Source organism: Chiloscyllium plagiosum, unplaced genomic scaffold (genome assembly GCF_037043375.1).
Source record: "Chiloscyllium plagiosum isolate Xiang-an unplaced genomic scaffold, Cpla_swu_hap1 HiC_scaffold_39, whole genome shotgun sequence".
Classification (NCBI taxonomy): domain Eukaryota; kingdom Metazoa; phylum Chordata; class Chondrichthyes; order Orectolobiformes; family Hemiscylliidae; genus Chiloscyllium; species Chiloscyllium plagiosum.
The window spans coordinates 57,128,436-57,152,050 of NW_028270177.1; the positions used below are offsets into that span (position 1 = coordinate 57,128,436).

The following is a 23,615-nucleotide window of genomic DNA, read 5'->3' on the forward strand; positions in this document are numbered from 1 at the left end:
TTTTAACTTGCCGCGTGGCATATTCTCTTTGCGAAGTTCGTGCACTGCGAATCACGTTGCGGGACTATTCAATTTTGGCAAAGAATTTGTGTGGCAGTCACGAGTTGCCACGACCAGCTATCCCTAGTAGCAATACGGACAAATGGCAATAACTACAATTTCGATTAGAACAGCACAAGGTTAATGTGACAGGGCAAACAGAAGGCAGCCAGAAGATTTCTGGGTGTAAGGCAATCACCCAAGGTATCTTTTCATATGAAAGTCTGTGCATCAATAGAATCTGCGACCAAAGTACTCGACGTTGGTTATTCATTTTCCAGACAACTTGTGTTGTTCCCCGTTTATTCTGAAAGTGCATAGACATAGTTATTTCACCGTTATTTCGAAAGAAGATCCTGCATTGAATCTGTTCGCCGTTTTTTGATGCTGTGGCGAAAAGGTGGGCAATCGTGATGTGAAACGTTGCTATACTTTCATTTCCTTCATTATTGTCCTGGTGAGGGAGAAAGGTGATTGGCTCCCTCGATCAGATGGAGGAACCGGCGCATTGATGGCCTAATCTAATCACTGATATAATTGGAAATGTTCACTTTTAATGGTTCGTTGTTGTTTTGTTTTGTTTATTTTTTAAGATACTTGTGCACTTACTGGGACTTGGCAATACACTAAATCTCCAGTAGGTTTGGAATTGCCTTGCTGTTATTTGTGCGAGCAGTTCATGTCAGAGACGACTCACAGTGCCTCACAGACAGCACTTACGCTTCGGTGTGTCTGATCATGGTACTGACTTTTCAGTTTTGATTCTGTTCCACTTGAAGAGCTGTCAGTTTTTGGATTCACTGGAGATCAAAGTGGGTAATGCGATATGTGAGGTATTTTTCTTCAGCCAAAATCTTTGATGGCGAACTTGGGAAAGTGTCAAGAAGAAGGGTCATTGGCAGCAAATATCCGGAAAACCTTCATCTCTGGATCGGTTGGGCCCATCCACCCTCCAAACAAAATAGGCACACTCGCTGACTGAGTAACAAACATCATGCGTTTTTTGCAAATTGTATATTCAAACCGTTGCCGGTGACTGGAGCATCTCAGAGTTGTCGAGCATGAAAAGAAATCCCGCGGTCCAACTTGTCCTTGCTGAATAGATTTTCGAAATTAATCCATACGTAACTGCCAATATTTGTGCCGTATCCCTCTGAAGTCTTCCTGTCGACACACCCATTCAGATGCCTTTGAAATGTTGTGAGTGCACCAGACTCTGCCACTAAATGTGGCAATTCATTCCACACACACACAAGTTCTGTATGAAAAAGAAGTGTTCCTCACATCCCTTTAATTTTTTCCTTTCTCACATTAAACGTTTGCTATGTGGATTTGAACTCGCATGTCTTGTGAAAAAGTGCACCCTGACGACTTACTTTGTCTGTCTTCCTCATGATTGTATAAGCGTCTGTGAGGCCATCTCTAAACCCTGAAGCTCCTGGGAATCTGACGAAGCCTATGCAGTTTCGTTCTCATATCCAAGCAGTGAAAATCTTGCAAATCCTTGTAAAGATTTTCTAAACTTACACTTGCAAGAAGTGTGTCCAGCTGCAGCACTTGTTTGACCGCGTGGCCACTCTGGAGCTGCGGGTGGACTCACTGTGGAGCATCAGCAACCTTGGAGAGTTATGTTGCCTCCCAGGTGCTCAGGCCAGGGATGTCGCCAATCGGCTGAAGAGCATTCGAAAAGGGGATCGTGCACAGCCAGTTGTCTTGGTGCATACAGGCACCAACGGAAAAAAAAAACAAGATGAGGACCTGCAGGGAGAATTCAGGGAGCTAGAAGAGAAATTAAAGAGGTGGACCTCAAAGGTAGTAATCTCGGGATTACTGCCGGTGCCATGTGACTGCCAGCGTAGAAATGAATTTAAAAAAAGGCACGATGAACACGTGAGTTGAGGAATGGTGCTGCAGGGCCGGTTTCAGATTTGTTGGATTTTGCGACCAGTTCTGGGGAATGTGGGAGTATAAGAAAATTGACGATCTACATCTGAACCAGACAGGAACGAATCTCCTTTCGGGAGTTTTTGCTACTGCTGTTGAGGAGGTTTTATACTAATGTGGCAGAGGGCTGGGAACCACACCATTAAGCAAGTCGGCAGTGAGGTGGAAACTGCAAACGCTAAAAATCTGGAAGATAGCATTAATAATGGGAAGAGTAGGCAGAGAGCAGATGAATGCAAAAGAACTGGTGGCCTGAAATGCATCTATATTCATGCATGGAGTATAGACAGATGAACTTAGATCTTAGGTTGGTGCCTGGGAATATGACGTTATTGCGATCACAGAGATTTAGTTGAAGGAAGGTCAGGGTTGGCAACCAAATGTTCTAGGATATAGACGCTTCAGACAGGACAGGGAGGGAAGTAAAAGGGGAAGGAATTTCGTTGCTGGCCAGTGATGATATCATGGCTGTGCGAAAGGTGGACATCATGTAGGGCTTGGGTCGTGAGACACCATGGATGGAGCAGTGAAATAAGAAGGGTGAGGTTAGATTGTGGGGCTGTATTACAGTGAGCGTGAGGTGTAAGAAAAAAATAGTTAAACAGATCATGGAAAGATGTAGAGGCAATAATTTAGTGTTGATTGGAGATTTCCGTTTTCCCAACATTGACCGGGATACTCTTTGCGTCAGAGGTCTGGAAGGGACATCATTTGTAAGAAGCCTCCAGGTGAGATTTCTGGAGCGGTATATCAATAGTCTGACGAAAGAACAGGCCATATTGGAACTGATATAGGGGAATAAGACAGGGCTGGTGATAGCAGTTGCCGTGGGTGATTTCTTTGGGAAGTGTCCAATATTCTGTAAGTTTTAGAATACTCATTGACAAAGATGAGAGTGGTTCTGAGGAAAGAGTATTAAACTGGGCCAAAGCTAATTATATCAAAATTATGCAGGAGGTCGGAAATGTGGATTGGACACATCTATGTGTTGGAAAGTCCACAGTTCATATGTGGCAGGCTTTGAAAGATAGGTTAAATATAGTGCAGGATAGGCATGTCCCATTGAAGGCAAAGGATTTGAAAGGCAATATTCGTGAACTGTTGATGACAGGACAAATGTACGACTCGCCAAGAAGAAAAGGGAAGCATACATAACGCCTCGGTAGTTAATGACATAATGGTCCCTGGAGGAACATGAGAAGAATAGGACAAGTCTTAAAAGAGGAATCAAGGGGGTTAAAAAGGGTCATGAAACAACTTCACGCTAGCAGAATTAAGGAGAATCCTAAAGCCTCTTATTCATATATAAGAAGCAAGCGGGTAATTAGAGAAAGGATTGGTCCACTAAAGGAAAATGAAGGAAGGCTGTATGTCGAATCTGAGAGAGTGGGTATGATTCTGAATGATTATTTTGCATCAGTGTTCACTGAGGAGAGGAATATGATAAATGTTGAGTCTAGCGTAAGACATTTGATTAGTCTGGACCATGTTGACATAAGTAGGGAAGCTGTGTTGGGCAGGCTAGGGGTAATTAATGTGGACAAATCCCCAGGAACGGATGGGATCTATCCCTGGTTCCTGACTGAGGTGAGAGAGGAAATATCTGGGGCCCTGACAGATGTCTTCGCGGCATCCTTCAGCACAGGTGAGGTTCTGGCCGACCGGAACGTTGCTCATATTGTCCCCTGTACAAGAAGGATACTAGGGATATTCCGGATAACTACAGGGCAATAGGCCTAACATTGGTGTTGGGAAATTTGCTGGAGAAGGTACTGAGGGATATGATCTATTCATATTTAGAAAAGAATGGGCATATCAGTGAGAGGCATAGAGTTTTTCGGGAAAGTGCCCAAGTTGATAGATGAAGGAAAGGCTGTTGATGTCATATACATGCACTACAGTAAGGAGTTAGATAAGGTTCCCCATGGTAACCAAATAGAGAACGTAAAGTAACATGGTGTGCAGGGTGTTCTAGACAGGTGGATAAAGAATTAGTTGAGCAATAGGAGACAGAGATGGCAGTTGAATGGAGTTTCTGGGAATAGAGAAAGATGACCAGTAGTGTTCCACAGGGGTCAGTGTTGTGGCCACTGTTGTTTGTGATATACATAAATGATCTGGAAGAGAGCACTGTTGGAATGATCAGAAAGTTTGTAGATGACACGAAGATTTCTGGACGAGCAGAAAGTATAAGTGACTGTTAAAGAATACAGGAGCATATAGATATACTGGAAAGTTGGGCGGAAAAGTGGCATCTGGAGTTCAAAACAGACAATTGTGAGGTGACGCATTTCGGTCAGTCTAATTATAGATGGGGGTATTTCAATGAACGGAAGAGATTTGGGAAAAAAAAAACTTGATGGGCAGAGAGACCTGTGAGTGCAGGTCCATTATACACTGAAGGTTGCTGCACAGGTGGATGAGTCGTCAAGCAGGCATATAGTATGCTTGGCTTCATTGGATGGGGTATTGAATAAAATGGCTGGTAAGTCAAGTTAAAATCGAACAATACATTGGTTAGAATACTGTGTAAATTCCTGGTCGCCACATTACCAAAAGGATGTGGACGCTTTGGAGAGGGCGTGTAAAAGGTTTAAGCGGATGTTGCCTCGTATGGAAGGTGCAATCTAGGAAGAGAGGTTGAGTAGGTTAGGTTTGTTTTCATTAGAAAAAATGAGTTTGAGGGGGACCTTTTTGAGGCTTACAAAATCATGAAGGGTACAGACAGGGCAGATAGAGAAAAGTTTCATTTCCCAGGTTGAAGGATTAAATACCGAGAGGTCACGCTTTCAAGGTGAGAGGTGAAACGTTTAAGAAGGATACACGCAGCAACGACTTGACACAGCGGGTGTTGGGTGTCTAGAACGCGTTCCCAGCAGAGACGGGAGAGGTAATCACGGTAGATACATTTAAGATGCGTCTGGACAGATGCATGAGTAGATGGGGAGCAGAGGGATGCAGATGCTTAGCAATTGGGTGACAGATTTATACAGTAGATTTGGATCGGCTCAGGGCTGAATAGATGAAGGGCCTGTTCCTTGTCTGTACATTTTCTTTGGACTTTCTTCTTAAATTACGCCAATTACATTACAAAATTTGCGAGGTCTAAGTGCCTGAAGTGAATCGATGCTGAAACACTAGTCATAACAAAACTGAGGGTTGCCTTTTGTGTGGTAGCGTGGTCGAGCGGTCTAATATGCTGGATTTTAAGCTTCAGTTTCTATCGAATCGTGGCTTCAAATACCAGCATCGTAAGTGAGCTGCTATGTGGAGATGTATGTGAGAGAACTGCGCATGTACGGATGCCTTTTAATTTGAGTGTTTGCAGCTCCTCAGTGTGCTTACCCTCTCGGTGATAAAATCAGCGACCGTCTCTGAAAACAACGCAAGTTCCTGCTGTTCGACGTATCCTCATAACCCGTCGAAAACTTTGCTTTTGGATATCTACGTTGCCAGTTTCTGTATCTCAAATGGTCAGTGCAGTTGTCTGAAATGTTGGTGGTTCGAGCCCACCCAGGGAATAAGCCTCAAATATTTCAGCACAAGCATTTACCCCGACCATGTATTGAAATTGTAACTGGGAAAACTCATCCATGATTCACCCCAAGTCCGCAGGGAGTGAGACGTTTACCCGCAGCAGAATACGACATCACTTTCTCCAAGCTCCCGATGCCAACAGAAAGCGGCCACTGCAGCTTCAATCAGCGACTTTCTGCCAAGCCATGGGAAGCAACTCATGGAAACTCCTTCCTTAGTAACAGCTCTTTCCGTGTGAAAGGAGCAAACCTTTCACTTTAAATTGGAAAGGGCTTCAGGACATTGGAATGTTGCTCCAGTTCTTGGAACATGTTATAAATAAAACTCCTGACTTGTAAATAAGAAGTGGTAAAGGTTTTAGGTAGAATGAACAAAGAAAGTGTTGATTGAGACGACTCTGTCTCGTCAGCAGATGGGAAATGCCCAACACTGTAAACGGAAATGATTGGGTTTCCTTATGTAATTTTCCGACTGATTGACTGTCTGCCAGAGTGATTTGAAATCACATCAGCGACATAAAGGTGAGTGTAAAAATATGAAGATATTAAGGTTGAACCATAAATCCCGGGACAAGTGCTGAATAGATTGTAATGCTTTGAAGGAATAACTGAAGTGAAAGGTGTGAATGATATTTTTGTGATTAGGAGGAATGAACTGGACCCTAACAAATTACTGATGAATTATGCTCGCAATGTAATAGCAAACTAACCCACAGTGCACCGTGCTTGCTTAGTTCAGTCGGTGCAGTGTGAGATGCTTAATCTGAGGATGGTGGGTGCAAGCCTCACAGTGGGCGCTTTCACCACTTAATACAATTCCGGCTCTTCGTTCCACGTGCAGTATTGCAACCCTTCGCAGGGGAATATCCTTGCTGCTTTCATTGACACATCTGTCCGCCTGCTTTTGATCACATGTCGGTTTCTGAGTGAACACTGTTTCCATTTTACTGGAGGCGCCAGAGACAACTTTATAAGTGCAGCCGAAAATACAATGAATGATGACCGTTTCAAAACGTGAAGTTCCGAACCAACCGTGCACCACACAAAATGTTGAAAGGCACGGAGAGTGAATGGCCACTTGCTAGGGGTCTGACAGAGACGGATCAATGTCACATGGGCCCTGAACCAATTTTTAGTGGTTCAGATTGTTCTGATGGAAACCGAAGGGAACTCTCCCTCAACGTTTTGCAATTGTTCTTCTTGTGTTTAACATAATGAACAGTATATTGTCAGTAACGAGGGTGGAGGTGCGGCAGGATTGTGAGGTTTCAGTGTGGGACATAGACACAGTATGTCAAATATCCCCAGAGCACGGGAGAGCTGGTTGGTCCAGGATCACTGCCATCTTCTGTTTCTAAACCAACAAATGAAATTACTGGAAAATCTCAGCAGGTCTGGTAGCATCTTGGAAATATAAATCGATTTAAGACTTCAGGACTAGTGACACTTCTTTTCCATGCCCATCTCCACCTGCTTTTGCACACTCTTCCTTTTCATTGAATGTCTCCTGACTTCCAACTTTATATTCAGCATCTCTTTTATTACTTCCTCTCCAACAATTTTCCCAGTCTCCAATTTTGTATCAGAACTGTTCCATCTTTCACATTGCCCAGGACTTCGAACTGAACAAATAACTCTGTTTCTATTTCCTTAGATAGCAGATGGCCAGAGACTGGAAGGCAATGTAGTTCCGAAAACTCATCCATGATTCACCCCGAGTCCACAGGGAGCAAGACCTTTACACGCATCAGAATACGACACCATGTTTCTCCAATCCCCCGATGCCAACTAAAAGCGGCCACTGCAGCTTCAATCAGTGCTTCCTGCCAAACCGTGGGACACAGCTCGTGGAAACACCTTTCTCATTAACTGCTCTTCCCGTGGGAATGGAACAAAGCTTCCATTTTAAATTGGAAACGGCTTCAGGAGATTGGAAGGTTGTTCCTGTTCTTGAAACGTGTTATAAACAAAACTCCTGTCTTGGAAATAAGAAGTGGTAAACGTTTTAGGCAGGAAGAACAAAGAAAATGTTGATTGTGAGGACTCTGTATCGTCAGCAGATGGGAAATCCCCAATACTGTAAACAGAAATGATTGGGTTTCCTAAGGTAATTTTCCGACTGATGTACTGTCTGCCAGAGTGACTGGAAATCACTTCATATGAAAATATTCGGGTTGAATCTTAAATGCCGGGACAAGTGTTAAATAGATTGTAATGTTTTGAAGAAATAACAAAAGTGAAAGACGTGAATTATGTTCTTTGTGATTGGTAGGAATGAGCTGGATCTTTGCAAATTGCTGTGCCAGGTGAATTATGCTGGTGAATGAAATAGCAAACTACTTCATCGTGTCCCAAGCCTGTATATCTCAGTTCGGTGCAATGTGAGTTGTTTAATCAGAGAGCCGTGCGTCCAAGCCCCATAATAGTCATTGTCACTGTTTAATAGAGTTCCAGCTCTTCGTTCCACATGCAGAATTGCAAGCCAACGCTGGTGGAGCATTTTTGTTGCTTTCGCTGACACATAGGTTCTCCTGCTTTGATCACATGTCAGTGTCTGAGTGAAAACTGTCTGCACTTTACTGGAAGCGCCAGAGACAACTGTATCAGTGCAGCTGAAAATACTATGAATGATGTCCATTTCAAAACGTGAGATTCCACTTCATCCGTGCACCAACCAAAGTGTTCAAAGACACAGAACGCGAATGGCCATTTGTTAGTGGTCTGACAGAGACGGCTTAATGTCTCATGAGTCCTGAACAAAAAATAACTGATTTAGAATGTGCTGATGGAACGGAACGGAGCTATCCCTAAACGTTTTGCAATTGTTCTTATTGTGTGCTCATGTAAGTTTATGTAATGAACAGTTTACTGTCAGTAACGAGGGTGGGGGTGGGGAAGGATTCTGAGGTTTCAGTGTGGGACAGACGTGATCTGATCGAACGAGCAAGTCAAATATGAGAGAGCTGATTGGTCCAGGATCACTCCCATCTTCTGTTTCAGAATCAACAAATGGAATTGCTAGAAAATCTCAGCAGGTCCGGTCGTATTTTGAAAATGAAAACCGAATGAGATTTCGGGACTGGTGACATTTCTTTTTTCATCTTCATGTCCCTCTGCCTTTCTAAAAACTTCCTTTCTATTGAATATGTCCTGACTTCAAACTTTATATTCAGCTTCACTTTTTTGCTTCCTCTCCAAACATTTTCCCAGTCTCGAAAATTGTATCATGCTTTTTCTATCTCTCACTTTGCCCAGGACTTCCAACTGAACAAATAACTCTGTTTCTATTTCCTTAGATACCAGATGGCCAGAAATTGGAAGACATAGGAGCGGTTAGCGCTTTCAGAATATCTCGTCTGCTTCGCCATTCGATCTTGGCTAATATCGTTCTTAACCCCATTCTCCAGTCCTCTCCCTGAACACTTACTCCCCAGTCTTAGGATCCAGTCTTTTTCCCAGTGTGGGTCCTAATCCGTCCCAAAACCCTCCACATGTGTTGGCAGCTGTTACCCCGTGTCTACGTGTCATCAATCTCAGTTTCAGTGATTCTCGGCAAACACGAACAGTTCTGAGCAGCTCGATCGGGTCTCTGGCCCCACTGTGATCCTGCGGGGGAGCAGTAATCATCTCCATCTCCTACGGAAATGATCGGCGATTCAAAAAAAAAACGGACAGAAAGAAAGATAATCTTGTGTTTCAAGATATGTGGAGGTAATTGCTTTCTGACCTGGTCAGTAAACCTTACTCTGTATATCCCCGCACATTCTAGCTGTTGTGGTGAAAGAGAATACAAGTCCAATTAATTGCCGTCTACGCTTTTATTCGATATGTGTCTTCCTTGTTCTGAATATGCAGGGATGTTTCCAGCACTGATGGTCACCATTTCGAAGAGTGCATGCCACAGACCCTGATCTTTTCTGGAGAGTAGCAGTATCAGTTTGTGCGAAAGTGGCCCAGTACAAAGCTGAGAAGAAACATTGTTGTTCCCTCTTTCCGGACGACAGTCTTTCATATCATGATCGATGGGGCTTTATTGTATTCTGATCAGCAAATCTTACTTTGAATTTACTCGCCCAATACTACTGTAGCGGTGAAAATAATATAATTCCGAATACCTACTGCGTGAAATTCATTTTCAAATTTTTATTCGCCGTGGTCCTTCATCTGTGGGGATGTCTATGTCACTGCTGGCCATCCTGTTTAAGAATGCCGTTACATATGTTCCTCTGTCTTGGCGCTGCAGGGAAAATTGTCTGCGCCTTTTCAGCCAATATTTCCTGGATATTTCAACATGGTATTCTTTATTTTTTCAATCATGTCCACTTTAAGGACACAGTTACCGGACACTGATCCTTTTTGTAACAACAGTACCGCATTTGCTTTACATGCGAAGGTGGCCTGGATCAGAAACAAGGAGAGCATTCATTTCCTTCTGTCACAGCGAACACTGGATTCATGATGTTAGTCTCTGTCAAATGCATCCGAAAATGTGCTCTGAAAGCTTCATTTGAACGCTGTCTGGCGTTTCTCAACGTGTGTCAACCAAAACCAGAAATCCTCAATCATAGTTTGGAGCAGTTCACATATTCGAGTTTCGAAGCAGCAGACACGGATACAGTTCATTCAGTCAACAACAGGAATGAAAAGATTTACAGGCACAGATGAACTATCGACTCTTGTTCTCATACTGTTACTAATATTACCGTGTGGCCTGAAGTCTAAGCCATGTTGTAACAGAAAATGAGGAAATGACAGACAGGCTGCCGAATGACGCAGTATGTATTTTGTTTTCTTGTTCTCACACAGTTCCAGGAAAGTATGACAGCGAGGGAGAGGAATGCAAGTCAAGTGCAGCTCTGGTGAAACGCCTTCTGTCTGATTCAGTCATCAACAAGAGACGTGAATGCGACTAAAGCGGAAAACCTTTTCACAACTCGAACAAAACGCAATCAGGAACAGTGACCACCTCTTTGACATCTCAGATCGCCTTTGACCTTCCTTGAATATGTATAGAAACTAATTTTTGTACACCTCAAAGTGAGAACTGTTTGATTTCCCGACAATAAGTGAGTCGCATGTCCTTGATTCCCACATAGGTTTCCAACTCAGCCTGCAGCCAGGTGGCAGTTGCTCATGGTTCTGCTGGATAATGCACTGGGTTTCGAATAATCTTACTACGTCGTCTGCCATTCTCGGATCCAGTGCTCAACCAGTTTTTCAGTTCATCCGAGATGCAGGAGAGTTGGCGTTTCTGGCAGGAGCAGAATTCATCATCTCCAGTGATCACTTTATCTGAGGAGAGAAAATGATCAAAGTTTCACACAGCGACTAATCGGAAATGCATTCTGTTTCAGCATGGTAACAGGTATGGGCTAGCAAATTCAAAGCCAGATTTGCTGATGAGAACAACAAGCACGACCGCTCAGATAGAGCAATTCCTCCCCAGCGCTTATTCTGCAGAATTGGTGCAGTTGCTGTGAGTATGCTGCAGGGTATCATCAGGTACATGCACTTTGGTTTCCGGTTTGGCCTGTGTGCTCGCGTGGCTGAGCAACCTGAAACTCTGATTTCAGATTCCACTTCTTAAGAAGGCTTGTGTTTGCATCCCTGCGCGGCCATGTGTGTGAATGGATTAAGCTGGCAACGTTTTGCAGGGATGAGTTTGTTAAAGTTGAACAGAAAAAAAAGCAGTCATTTCTTCTAACCCGGCTGTGATGTGGCACAGCAGAAAACAACCAACATGTCAGTGCCCATGTTTTCCCCTTCTGCTGTAGTTGTCACGTTCCCCTCCAGCTTGAAAGTCCACCAGCATAATATGCGACTGAAAAACAGGCTGCGCCAATCTTTCATATTCCAGACAATTTGCATTTTTCACCGTTTCTCTGAAAGTAAATGGAGATATTTATTTCCCTGTTTATGTGAAATTAGGTTCTACATTGAATCTGCTCGCAGTTTTCTGTTGTTGTTGCGAAAAGGACGGAAATTGCGAGATGAAACTTAGTTACTTTTCCCTAATTTCCTTAATTTCTGTCCTGATGAGAGAGGCTGGTGATTGGTCCTCTCGATCCGGTGGAGACATAAGCCCAATTGTTAACCTCATCTAATCGAGACTGTAATTGGTCATTCTTCACTTTTCATGGTTCATTGTTAGTCAGTTCTGATTCATGTTACTTGAGCACTTTCCTGGAAGTATTGGTGCACTAAGGCGCCAGTACGTTGAAAGCACCATTTGAAATTGCCTCGCTGCAATTTGTGTGAGCAGCTCATGACCCAGACGACTCGCTCTGCCTCACAGACAGCATTCATGAGTCCGTGTGGCTGAAAATAGGTTCTCTTTGTCAGTTCTGCTTCTGTTCATGAGTTGTCAGGTTTTGGTTTCGCTGGAGAGCCGCGTGGGCAACTTGATTTGTGAGGTATTTTCCGAAGCCAAAATCTCCACTGAGAAGTTGGGAATGTGTCAAGAAGAATGGTCATTGGCAGCCTAAGACCAGAAAAAATGATTCGTTGCTGGTTTTAACGGAAGCAGCCTGTGGGAGTTATCTCAAATGGGAGAGTACTCGCTTTGCATGCAAGAGATTGCGGGGATGCTAGCTTTTTAGGGCGGCACCGTGGCTCACAGCACAAGTGTTCCACGTTTGATTCCTGTGCGTAGTTTGCACATTCTCCCTGCGTCTGCGTGGGTTTCTTCCCACACTCCAAAGATGTTCAGGGCAGGTGAATTTGACATGCTAATTTGCTCATAATGATCGGTGCATTAGTTCGAGGGAAATGGGTCTGTTTGGGTTACTCTTTGGAGGATCGGTGTGGACTAGTTGCGCTGAAGGGCCTGTTTCCATAATGTAGGGAATCTAATCTAACCATCTTCCAGAAAACTAGCCCATCGCACTGACCAAGTGATGAGTGCCTATTCAAACTGGTGATCGCCACTGCAGCATCTCAGAGGGGCTGAGCCCGTAAACAAAGGCTCTATTTGCCAAATTTTCATGTTTATTCTTTTTCAACTTTCCTGTCTGTATACAGATCCATATGCCTTTGAAATGTTGAGAGTATACCAGACTCCACCACTAAATCTGACAATTCATTCCAAACACGCAAACCTTTCTATGTGAATAAAAAACAATGTTCTTCAGATCCCTTTTAAATTTTACCACTCTCACCTTAAAACATTGTTCCTTTGTTTTGAACTTGCCTGCCTTGGAAAGAAATAGTCATTGACCATTTACTCTACCGTCTCCTTCATATTGATATAAACCTCTGTAATCCCATCCCTCAGCCCTCAAGCTCCAGGGAGAATTTTCACATCCTATTCAGCTTTACGCTACTGTCCAAACACTGTATGCCTTGCAACATCCTCATAAATATTATCAAACTTAAAACAAGTTCGCCATTGAAAGTGCGTATGGGTAAGTACCTGAAGTGAGGCGATGCTGACACACTAATCATGAAAAACGTGGTTGCGGGGGTTTGTGTGGCATCGTGGCAGAGGTGTTCAAGGAGCTGTCTTTAAACTATAACCTCAATCTAGTCATTGATTTGAATTCCCACCACGACCAGAACCACAGGTGAAGTCGAGAACTTTGTTTTTCATGAAAGACCTATAAACATTGAGATGTCAGGATTTGATCTCATATTAGGCTGTTTTTTGACAGGAACTTTCATTAACTAAGGCTGAGGGACTGCCCAAGCTCAACGATTCAAAACTATGCGTGCATTTACTTGACTATTCGAACACAGGAACTCGGACTCATTTTTGTGTGTTTCACAGTTACTCGGTGTAAATTTAAAACAGCCTCTGGTTATGCAGAAGAGTTGAAAGCTGGATATTCTCCACTGAAAATGCACAGGAAGAGGCAATCTCTTATTGCTTTTGTTGTAAACTGATAACTTAGACTGCTTAAACTGACAGGATAACGTGGATCCATCCATCCTCTTGGGCACCTTTAACCACGTTAATATCAGCAAAGGTAAATTCACACTAAGAGGAATGGATTCATTGTGGTGAATTGTTAAGGAGTGGTGTGTGAGTCAGAGTGAATAGTGGTCACTAAATACTGACACTGACATTGAACGTTGCAACACCAGCTCCTCACTCACTTGCTGACTCATGCCTCCCAGTCATCATTGCCTTTCACATTTTCCTCTCGTCCGTTCCACTTCTCAACTTATTCCCGACAGCTTGCAGGTGTTCCCTTAGAACCTGCAGCTTTAGGAAACGTATTACTGGGATAAAGTCATTGCTCAATATGATGGGATGCACCGTCAATGCCTAATTACTCGAGAGATTGAGATTTTGAGTTACTCCGCATAACCCCGGATGTCCTCAGTAGCGGGGTACAGGCATGATGCCATGAGGCAAGGGTTTAGACATAGTAACATTGAAGGAACAGCGAAATATTTTCAACTGGGAAACGCGAGAACCTTGGAGGGGTAATTGCTGTGATAGCTTTCGCTTGAATTTGCTGCCATTGTCCTTCCAGACAGATGCTGATCGATCACTGAATTGTTCTGGCAGGATCCGCGTGTGTGTTCTGGGTGCAACCAGGATTTAGTTTTCATTCGGATAATTCACAAGAAGAGAATTAAATCTTCATTTCCTGACTGGGAATGAAGGCCTGTTCTGGGCAATGCAAAATCAGACACGTATGCAGGGATGTCCATTGATACTGCAGTCACCTTTGGGACCTGTACAAACTTTAGTGGCTTCTCTTCACGTCATAATCGTCTTCCCCAGCACTGTTTCTCTCTCCATGTTCCCAAGTCGGTTCATACTATCACCCTTGGTTTCAATGTGAAGAAAGCAATGCTGTGATAATCTGATGTTGTTCAGCAGATATACTGCAGCAAGTTAATAAAAGACTGATGCTAACACGAGCTTGTTTTGTATGCGCTGACGTTTTGGCAGCAAGAAAGGCATCGCTCAACTCGCCTCATTCCGGATGACGGGCTCGAAATGACCAGTGGTTTCTCGCTGAAATAGTTCAGGCTCTGGAATGTAAAAAACTTCAAATGTGAAAGTACAGTGAAAGGAAATGGTTCACAGAGTGGGGAATTCCAAGTGAAACAGTGATGGTGATTATGTTTGCTGATTTTTCACCTTGTGAATGCTGTTCCCCTGATGTGGACGTTTACATTACCTATAGACAAACTGTCACAGCCAAACCTGGTCTTTGGGTCAGTGACAGTATTGGTAACACTCCTGACGTCGAGTTAGGGGATTATCGGTTCGCATTTAAAATCACGAGGATGCAGCGTGCTAGTCCACTCCTGTTATCTGTCAGGAACGGAAGGGTTTGGGTTTTCGAATTTACACTTTCTTTCGCCCACTTCAAATTCTAGCTCAGAGCAACGTCTCTCATTGTCTGTAGAACTGGCTTTGGTTTAACCAAAAGCTGCCTTTTGGCGGTTGAACTTGCATGTTGGAGCGGATAGCTGAAGTGAAGTACAAGGAGCTGATCAAATCCTGAGAACTCTGCCACTCTCGGGGAATGTGTCTGTGTGTCTCTTTCTGTGGGAGACAAGACGTGGGTAATAACACAGTGTGACTATGTCAAACTTCAATCCCATTGTTGTGTCATCTAGGATCAAAGCGAGAACCTCACTGCCATTTGCACTGGAAACATCAGAACACAGAAGGTTATGGACCAAAGCTGGAAACTGGGAATGGAATAGACGAATGTCTTTAAACCAGACTGCACCATGGGCCAAATGGGCTTTCCCATTCTGCAAAACTTGAAGACGAGCAGAAAACAATCTGCAGTGAAACTGATCAGAAATCAAAGGGAAAAGCCATTTCATTGAGAATAAGTGCAAGAGCGTCTGTCTTCATTCAGTGTAATGACGCAGGTAGGATTTGGAACTAGAACTGCCATGGCATTAGTTCTATTTTCGGACAGGGAATGAACGTTTTATTGTGCAAATATATCGTGGTACCAGTATTTCTGATCACTGGTCCGAACCTGGTAATGCTTGGTTTTGTGCCAGAATATCAAAAATCAGAAAGATGCAGGTTATGGAAAGCTGAACTAAAAACGAGAATTGATAGAGAAACCCGCTACACCTGGCAACATCTGTGGAGAGAAACAGATTTTTTTTTAAGATGGACAGGAAACAGGTTAGTTATAGATTTCTAGATTATACTGTTGGGAAAATGATAATCTTACCTGTCGAATCAGGATATTTATCAAAATCACTCTTGAGCTTACAAACGTCGAATTTACAATCTTAAAAGGACTTAATCAGCTGTCATGCTACTTTCATTTTCCTGAGCTGGTGGAAGGCTACGTTTTAATGGCTACATTTCCTTTTGCTTTCTGTTATTTAGCAGTCGCGTTGAATGGAGAATTGTTTCTTTCAGTATCTGCCTCAAATTTTGTCTTTGTTTTTTCTATATTTGTCTCTGTATCCTCCTGGGCCTTTTTCACATTCTCCAACTCTCTGGCTGTCCATATCCCTCATTTCCCATTTCTGCTCTTGAAAAGCATGACATTCAGAGACAGTTTGAGACTCGAACTGCTGAGAGGCTTTCTGACGCCTGGCTGGAGTCGGTCGAAGTCGTCTCACATTCTCTGAATAATGCGTCTGTCACTTCGACCTGAGGCAAGGAGACATTTCTTCCTCAAAATCTAAAGACCCTTTCGAAGTTAAAGTTGAATTCCTTATCCAACAGAAAAAGAAAGTAATTACATGATAGCTGAAGAAGAACAAGGATGCATTTACTTTTGGTGTACAACAAATGAATGGTGACAGCAGAGAATGAGGGTGATCATGTCGTGGTGTCAGTGCCATTACCATAACATTCCCCGGGAATGCTGCAGTGTCTCCTGCCTCACCACTTAATTTCCACAAAACTGGGAATGAAGGAATGAGAATAAGAGGATGAGAAGCAAAAGTGCTTGTGGAACTGCGGGAAGAATCTCCAGGTTAAAATAGTAGTTAAAAAGAGCAACATACACTACTGGATTTAAACCTGGAAAATGAAGCCGGATCTCGAAATCAGAATATAAAGCAATTCAAACAGACACTGAGTTTCTCGATCAGCAACACAATACTTGCGAGAAATAACGAGCTTTCAATACAATGAGCAGGCACCAGTGTGATGGGAGGTGCTTTCACCAGCTAAGCAACGGCGCCACGTTAAAAGCCAGATTTCTCGTCCATATGTGCAATGTCTGAACTACTTGATCACAGGAATTCGAAAACGCGTTTTATGTATTAGCGTTGCTCAGTATGAATGGCAATCAAACTCTGCTTGTGCAAAAGCAGACATTTCAATGCTGAGCATGCCCTACTGAAAAGGCACAGAAAAAGACAGTATCCTTTTGCATTGGCATCCAACCGATATTTTCATCTGTTTAAACTGACAGAATAAACAGGATGTGCTCATCTCATCTCGCGTCCCATTAACCACGTTAATACACACGCAGGGATGTTCAAACCAAGATGAACAGGCTCATTGTTGTGAATTGACAGCAGTGGTGTGTGAGTCATTGCGAACAGTGAGAAATAAATGCTGAACCAATAGCACTGACACTGAGCCTTGCACCATTAGCTCCACATTCACATCTTGTGTCATGTCTCCTCGGCATCAGTGCATTTGACTTTAATTATTCTACCCTGCACCTCTCCTCAAGTTATTCCCGTCCACTTGCAGTGTCGAATTAGTACATGCAATTATTAGAAATGCATTTCTGGGACACAGTTGTCTTTCAATGAGATAAGATTCACTGCCCATCCCTAATTATCCCAAAGATGTAGGGGACGAGTTACTTTTGTCAACTCCTCAAAGACGCCACCCCTGACGCCACTCTGTCAATGTAACTCACTGAGGGAAGAGCAAACTGACGCCACTCAGTCAGTGTTACTCACCCAGGGAAGGACAGACTGACCCCACAATCTCAGTGTAACTCAGCAGACTGATTCCACACTGTCAATATAAGTCATTCTCTGAAGAGCAGTCTGACCCCACTCTATAAATGTAATTCCCTCAGGGAAGAGCAGACTGATCCCATTCCGTCTATGGCACTCACCCAATGAATGAACACTAACCCCACTCTACCAATGTAACTCGCCAGGGAAGAGCAGACGGAAGCCAGACTGTCAACATAAATTATCGAGGGAAGATAATACTGACCCCGCTCTTTCTATTTCACTCAGGCAGGGAAGAGCAGACTGTCACCACTCTGTGAAAGACATTCGCCCAGGGAAAGGCAGACTGACCCTACTGTATCTGCGTGACTGAAACAGGTAAGAGCAACTAACCCAACTCTGTCAACGTATCTCCCTCAGGGAAGAAGACCCTGACCCCTCTCTGTCCATGTAGCTCACCCAAAAAACAGCAGACTTACCCCACACTGTCTATTTAAGTTCACAAAAATCCTCTGAAGTACGTCCTATCCAGACACTCCTATTACAGAGACATCACTGTCTCTGTAACCGTGTGCGTTCAATGGCGATTCCAAATAACCTGCAAATGTTTGGAATGTGGTAGCAAACCAGAGCAACCACACAGAAATTGGGCGAATGTGCAAACTTCCATCAGGCTGTCACCTAAGCCTGGAATAGAAACCAAACCCGACAGCAGTCGTGATTATAAAATGGCAGAACAGAAACCTAGCAAAAAGAATTGCGTCCCTGTGTGTTGCAACGATTCTGAGTATTAATTCAGCCCCCCTTACTGTAGTTAATTTCCATTTTCATCACTGCCAACCTTCTTCAAAGCAAAGCACGCACTTGTTTTTTTCAGACTTCCTATATCCCGCTCTCATCCCGCTTTTTACCGAATCAGATTTCTGACTTTACAAACTACGTCATAACAGGTTGACAACTGCAGAATGAGCTTTGTTCCGTTCTCCACTGATGTTGATGGTAGTAATCCGGCATATTCGAGTAGGACTTGAGGCACTTGCGGGTGGTGTATTCGCGGCATTTTGGCATCTTTTTTTCATTTTCGGTCTACTATTTCGAGTTCATTGCGCAGACTTCTGTAGAAGACTTTTTGGAGTCGAAATGGTAACTGTGTTTTCTCTCGAAAGACAGACGTAGCTTTATTTCTGTTCTCTTATAAATTGATCTTCTTCTGATCTTTGCAAATGAAGTAGGGCGCATTACTATTGCTCGGTTTGAGTTTTAAAATCAAGAGAAACATGAAGGAGAGAATATCAAAGAACACAAAGTTCTGAGTTGTTCACATAATTTTTCCAGCAATGGTGGACATGAAGGTCAAATTAAGATAACGGTTCAAGAACATTTAGTCTGTGGAAGTGGTATGTGACTTTAGTTCCAAATATATGTTTCCGTTCTTCCAGTACATCTTTTTGACTCCCAGAAAACATTGATTGTTTTCTGTATTCACTTTGTTTCGCGACATCTGTCTTCTGGTCGACCAGGGACAACTTGAATTTGCGTCTGCATTGAATAAGATTTCGCTCTTCCTTTCGAGAAGCAAACCTGTGCATTATGTACCACTTATCATGCTGATGGCGAAGAAGTTCAAAATGAATTACGGTTTACGGATCGTGAGCAAGAATGAAGTGATCCACTTGCGAACAGATGTCACCACGCCCTATTCCTACATCGGGCCTGAACGGTCTATTGGCAGAGTCTGCAGACAGGAAATGTCGAAGTGACTAGTCCTTTGTTCAGTTTGATTTGATACCAATGGTAGTGCTGTTCTGGTGCAGAAATGTGTCAACATCTCTGACGTTAGAGTCAATATTTAAGTCACATCTACTCCATGGAGTGTCTTCTCATATCTGAACATGCTGACACGAAAACATCTAGCTCCGATAGCAAAACTTTTTTTCATTAAACTGGGAGTATGTTTAACTAAGCAATTCAGACAGCCATGATGAATAATTGGCATTTGGTTCTTCAAGCTGACCTCTCCACACCAACTGCTCCAACGAAGGCCGTGGATAAGTTCCCCATCGATTATTTTGGTCAATTTTAGCCTCAACAACAACCAATTGTTCTGAACAATGCTACACCACAAACAGAGGGCTAAGTCTGATTTTCATCGTTAATTTTCAATTTCAGTTCTTAATGCACAGTTTCTTATGAATGTGGACAGCAGAAGACCGTTAACATCCCATTTCTAATATTTCCAGAAAATTCTACTCCGCTGATATCGCCTTGCCTTTTCACATCGCAAGCCAGGAACCTGAATCAGTCGAGTTCCTTTCCACACATGGAATTGCTTTTTTCTAATTCATTGACTGCTGATATAATAGATTATTGGCCTTGAGATTCAGCTGTAAATTAGGTTGAACTTTCTCAGCTTGACTTTCAACTGATCCTGAAAAAGATGTCATCACCTGCAGGTAAATGTATTGCATTGCTTCTTGTTTTGCTGAATTCCACCCCCTAAACATCCAAATTTCATGATAGTTCGACAAATGTGTTGACACTGATTCGTGTTGGAAGTTGGTGGCTTTTTGTGTCTCGACACATAATTTATTCAATTAGATGACTGGGTCAGTCTTGAAATTACTTCGGATTCTTCACAGTTGAAAATTTACTTTCGATTGAATGCAAAGCTCAAGCTCCACGAAATTCAAATTCTGCAAATGAATTAATGACTTTTAAAAGATTCTACGCTGTGAACAGGATTCGAACCTGCGCAGGGAGACCCCATTGGATTTCAAGTCCAACGCCTTAACCTCTCGGCCATCACAGCTGTGGCAAGTCTGTCAATTTTCATAGTAAAATAACTGAATTCATTTGTTGGAAGAACAAATTGTCAAGACCCAAAGATTTCGCCAAATCCTTTGCAGATGCCCAGACGAACGGTACCTTCGCAGATTGACAGGCTTTCACCGCAAACTAGATTCTGACACAGCTGAAGTTATGGGAATGATTCTTCGTAGAATTATAGAGTCACGGATGTACACCACACGAAGAGAGGATCATTGTCTCACTGCGTCCGATCGATTTTGACTCAATTGCTCATCATCTGGTGCCAAATTAGATATGCTGTTGTGTTTTAATATTCATCGAAATATGGTATTAGAAATATTGATGCTAAGTCCATAAACACTAGCTACATTGGTAAAAACAATATCGGAATTAGAAAGAATGCAGAACCAATTTACAGAAATGGATCCAGCAACTAATCCGTAAGTTCTGACATCAGGTAATGAATTTGTGAGCGCAAAAGGGGAAGATTAACCAAAGATTTGGAACTTGAAATCGTCTTGACGGAATTATTTGCAAAGTTTTTGCGGTTGTTCTAGAGTCATCAAGTCCTTGAACAAAAGAACACGGAAAGTGGTCCTTCTTTCCAACTTGACCATGGTGGACAGTTATCCTAAATTAATAGGTCCCATTTGCCAACATTTGGCCCACATCCCTCAAAACCTTGTTACTCTATATCCATCCAGATGCCATTAAATGTTACAGTTGTACCAGTCTACAGATTCTACCAGTCGACCAGAAGACAGATTTCTCTGACAGCTCATTCTGGACACGACTGAAAAAGTTGCCCCTGACGTCCCTTTTAAATCGTTACCCTCTAAATGTAAACCGATGTTTTCTAAATTTTGACTTCCTCACCAGCCGGAAAACACCGTGACGAGTCAACCTATCCATGTCCCTCATGATCTAATAAATAGCAACGATTTGACTTTATCATACTTGTCAGGAGGGAAATGTGTGGAGATTATTTGTCGAAGGTTTGAAGTAGAAAGTCTGATGTACAGATGTTTAGAAATGCATCTTGGAGAAGTTTTTAATAAGTCATTACAGTCTAGTAGCCGTTGTAGAAGTCTGTTGTGAAAGCTGCAGAAGGATTTCAGGGCACGAGAACGAAGCATTATTTCCAATGTATGGTGGCTCAGTTCAACCGCACTTGGACGACAGTATGAGGAATTACAATCCTCAATTTAGGAAAGATACTAATGCCATATGAGGAATACCACGAATGGTGTTTCGCCTTGATATAATGGATGAACGTTAGTCCTCTGAATTTTAATTGGGCAAATCCAGCCTTTTTTTAACAGTTTCAAAACAAGAGAGGTAATCTCATTGAGAGTTGCAAAATATTTGAAGAGATAAACAGGGTGGTGCAATTAAATTTTGTTCCCTCATTGGTGAATCTAGAAGCAGGAGAGGAGAATTTTAAAATGAAGCATTGTGATTTATGACCAGGATGAGAACTATTGATTTTTGTCTTAGCCTTGAGAAGTCTCACTAATCAGCGCTCCCGTGAGCCTTTTATATTTGGTCTTTGAATGCATCACTATCAGCCTGACCCGCCGACACTTACTGCATCACTATAGACCTGCCCCTCACACTTACCGCCTTAATATCAGCGTGAACCCCTCAAACTTACTACATCACTATCCATCTGGCGCCCTCACATTTACTGCGCCACCTTCACTTCGAGACCATCATTTTGACTGCGTCACTATCAGCCTGACTGCCAAGCACTGACTTTGTCACTATCAGTCACACCCTTACACGTCCTATGTTACTATCACCCTGACTCCTTACACTTACTGTGTCACTATCAGCCTGACTCCATCACACTTATTGTGTAAGTATCAGACTGACGCCTCACACTTTCGGTGTCACTACAACACTGCCTCCTCAAACTAACTATGTCACTATCATCTTGACCCTCTCACATTTACTGCCTCACAATCACAGTGACCACCTCACACCTTCTGCTTCACTATGAGCTTCAACACTCACACGTACAGCATCACTACCAGCCTGACTCACTCACACTTATCACCTGACAAGCAGAATTACTCTCTCAAATTTATTTCATCATTATTAGGCTGAGGCACTCTCACTGACAGCGTCACTAACAGCCTGACACCCTCATGCTGACTGCGTTGGTATCTCCCTGATCCCCTCAGAATTACTGCGTCACAATCACTCTGACCCCCTCATACTTGATGCGTCACTATACTTCTGGCACCCTCATACTTCCTGCATCACTCACACCCTGACACATGCGCACCTACTGCATCCATATCAGCCAAACCCCACTCACTCACGGCGTCACTCTCTCTCTAACCTGCTCACACTTCATGCGTCACCATCACCTTGATACCCTCTCACTTAGTGCATCAATATCAGCCTGACCCCCTCACGCTTACTGCATCACTCCCAGCCTGATCCCTTCAAATGTACTGCGTCACTATCAGACTGACCCACTCATACTTACAGCATCACTATCACCTTGAGCCCCCAAACTTAGTGCGTCCAGATCACCCTGAACCTTTCACTCTTCTTGCGTCACCTTCAGCCAGACCCTGCACACTATCACTCTAACCTCCTCATACTTGCTGCATCACTATAACTCTATCCCACTCACACCGTGTGTGTGTCACTATCACCCTGACAACTCATACTCACTGCACCACTATTATCCTGACTCCATCACAATTAATATATCATTATCAGCCTGACCCCTTACACTTACTGTGTCACTATCAACCTGTCCCCTCACATTTCCTGTGTCACTTTCAATCTGACACCCTCAATGTGTCTGTGTCACTTTCACCCTGAACACGTCACACTTACTGCATGGGTGTCTACCTGAAACCTCGCACATGTTGTGACACTATCATCCTGAGCGGCTCACACTTACTGCGTCACTAGCACACCAACACTCTCACCTTCACTGCATCACTATTAGCCTGACCCGCTCACACGTTTTGCGTCACTACTACACTGACCTCCTCACAATTGCTGTGTCGCTATCAGCCTGAGCCCCTCACTATCACGCTGACCAAGCTCACAATTACAGCATCACTATCAAACTCACCACCTCACACTTCCTCTGTCATTATCACCCTGACCCTCTCACACGCAATGCGTCACTGTCATACTGAGACACTCACATTCTCTGCGTCGTTATCAGCCAGACCCGCCGGCACACAGCGTCACTATCAACCTAGCCCCTCACACTTGCATGCCTCAATATCAGCGTGAACCCCTCACACTTACTGCGTCACTGTCCATCTGCCTTCCTCACACTTACTGCACCAGTTCCACCTTGACATCCTCATTTTTACTGCGTCACTATCAGCCTGACAGCCCCACAAATATTGCGTCACTATCAGTTACGCCTCGCAATTCCTATGTTAA

The 23,615-nt window shown here is 43.3% G+C and overlaps 1 non-coding gene across 1 annotated transcript; it reads right to left on the reverse strand.

Annotated features, from left to right (window-relative positions):
- Window positions 1-20,111: 20,111 nt before the first annotated feature.
- Window positions 20,112-20,193, reverse strand: trnas-uga (transfer RNA serine (anticodon UGA)). Its single transcript has one exon. It is a non-coding gene; the product is annotated as a tRNA-Ser (tRNA).
- Between the last annotated feature and the right edge of the window lie 3,422 nt (window positions 20,194-23,615).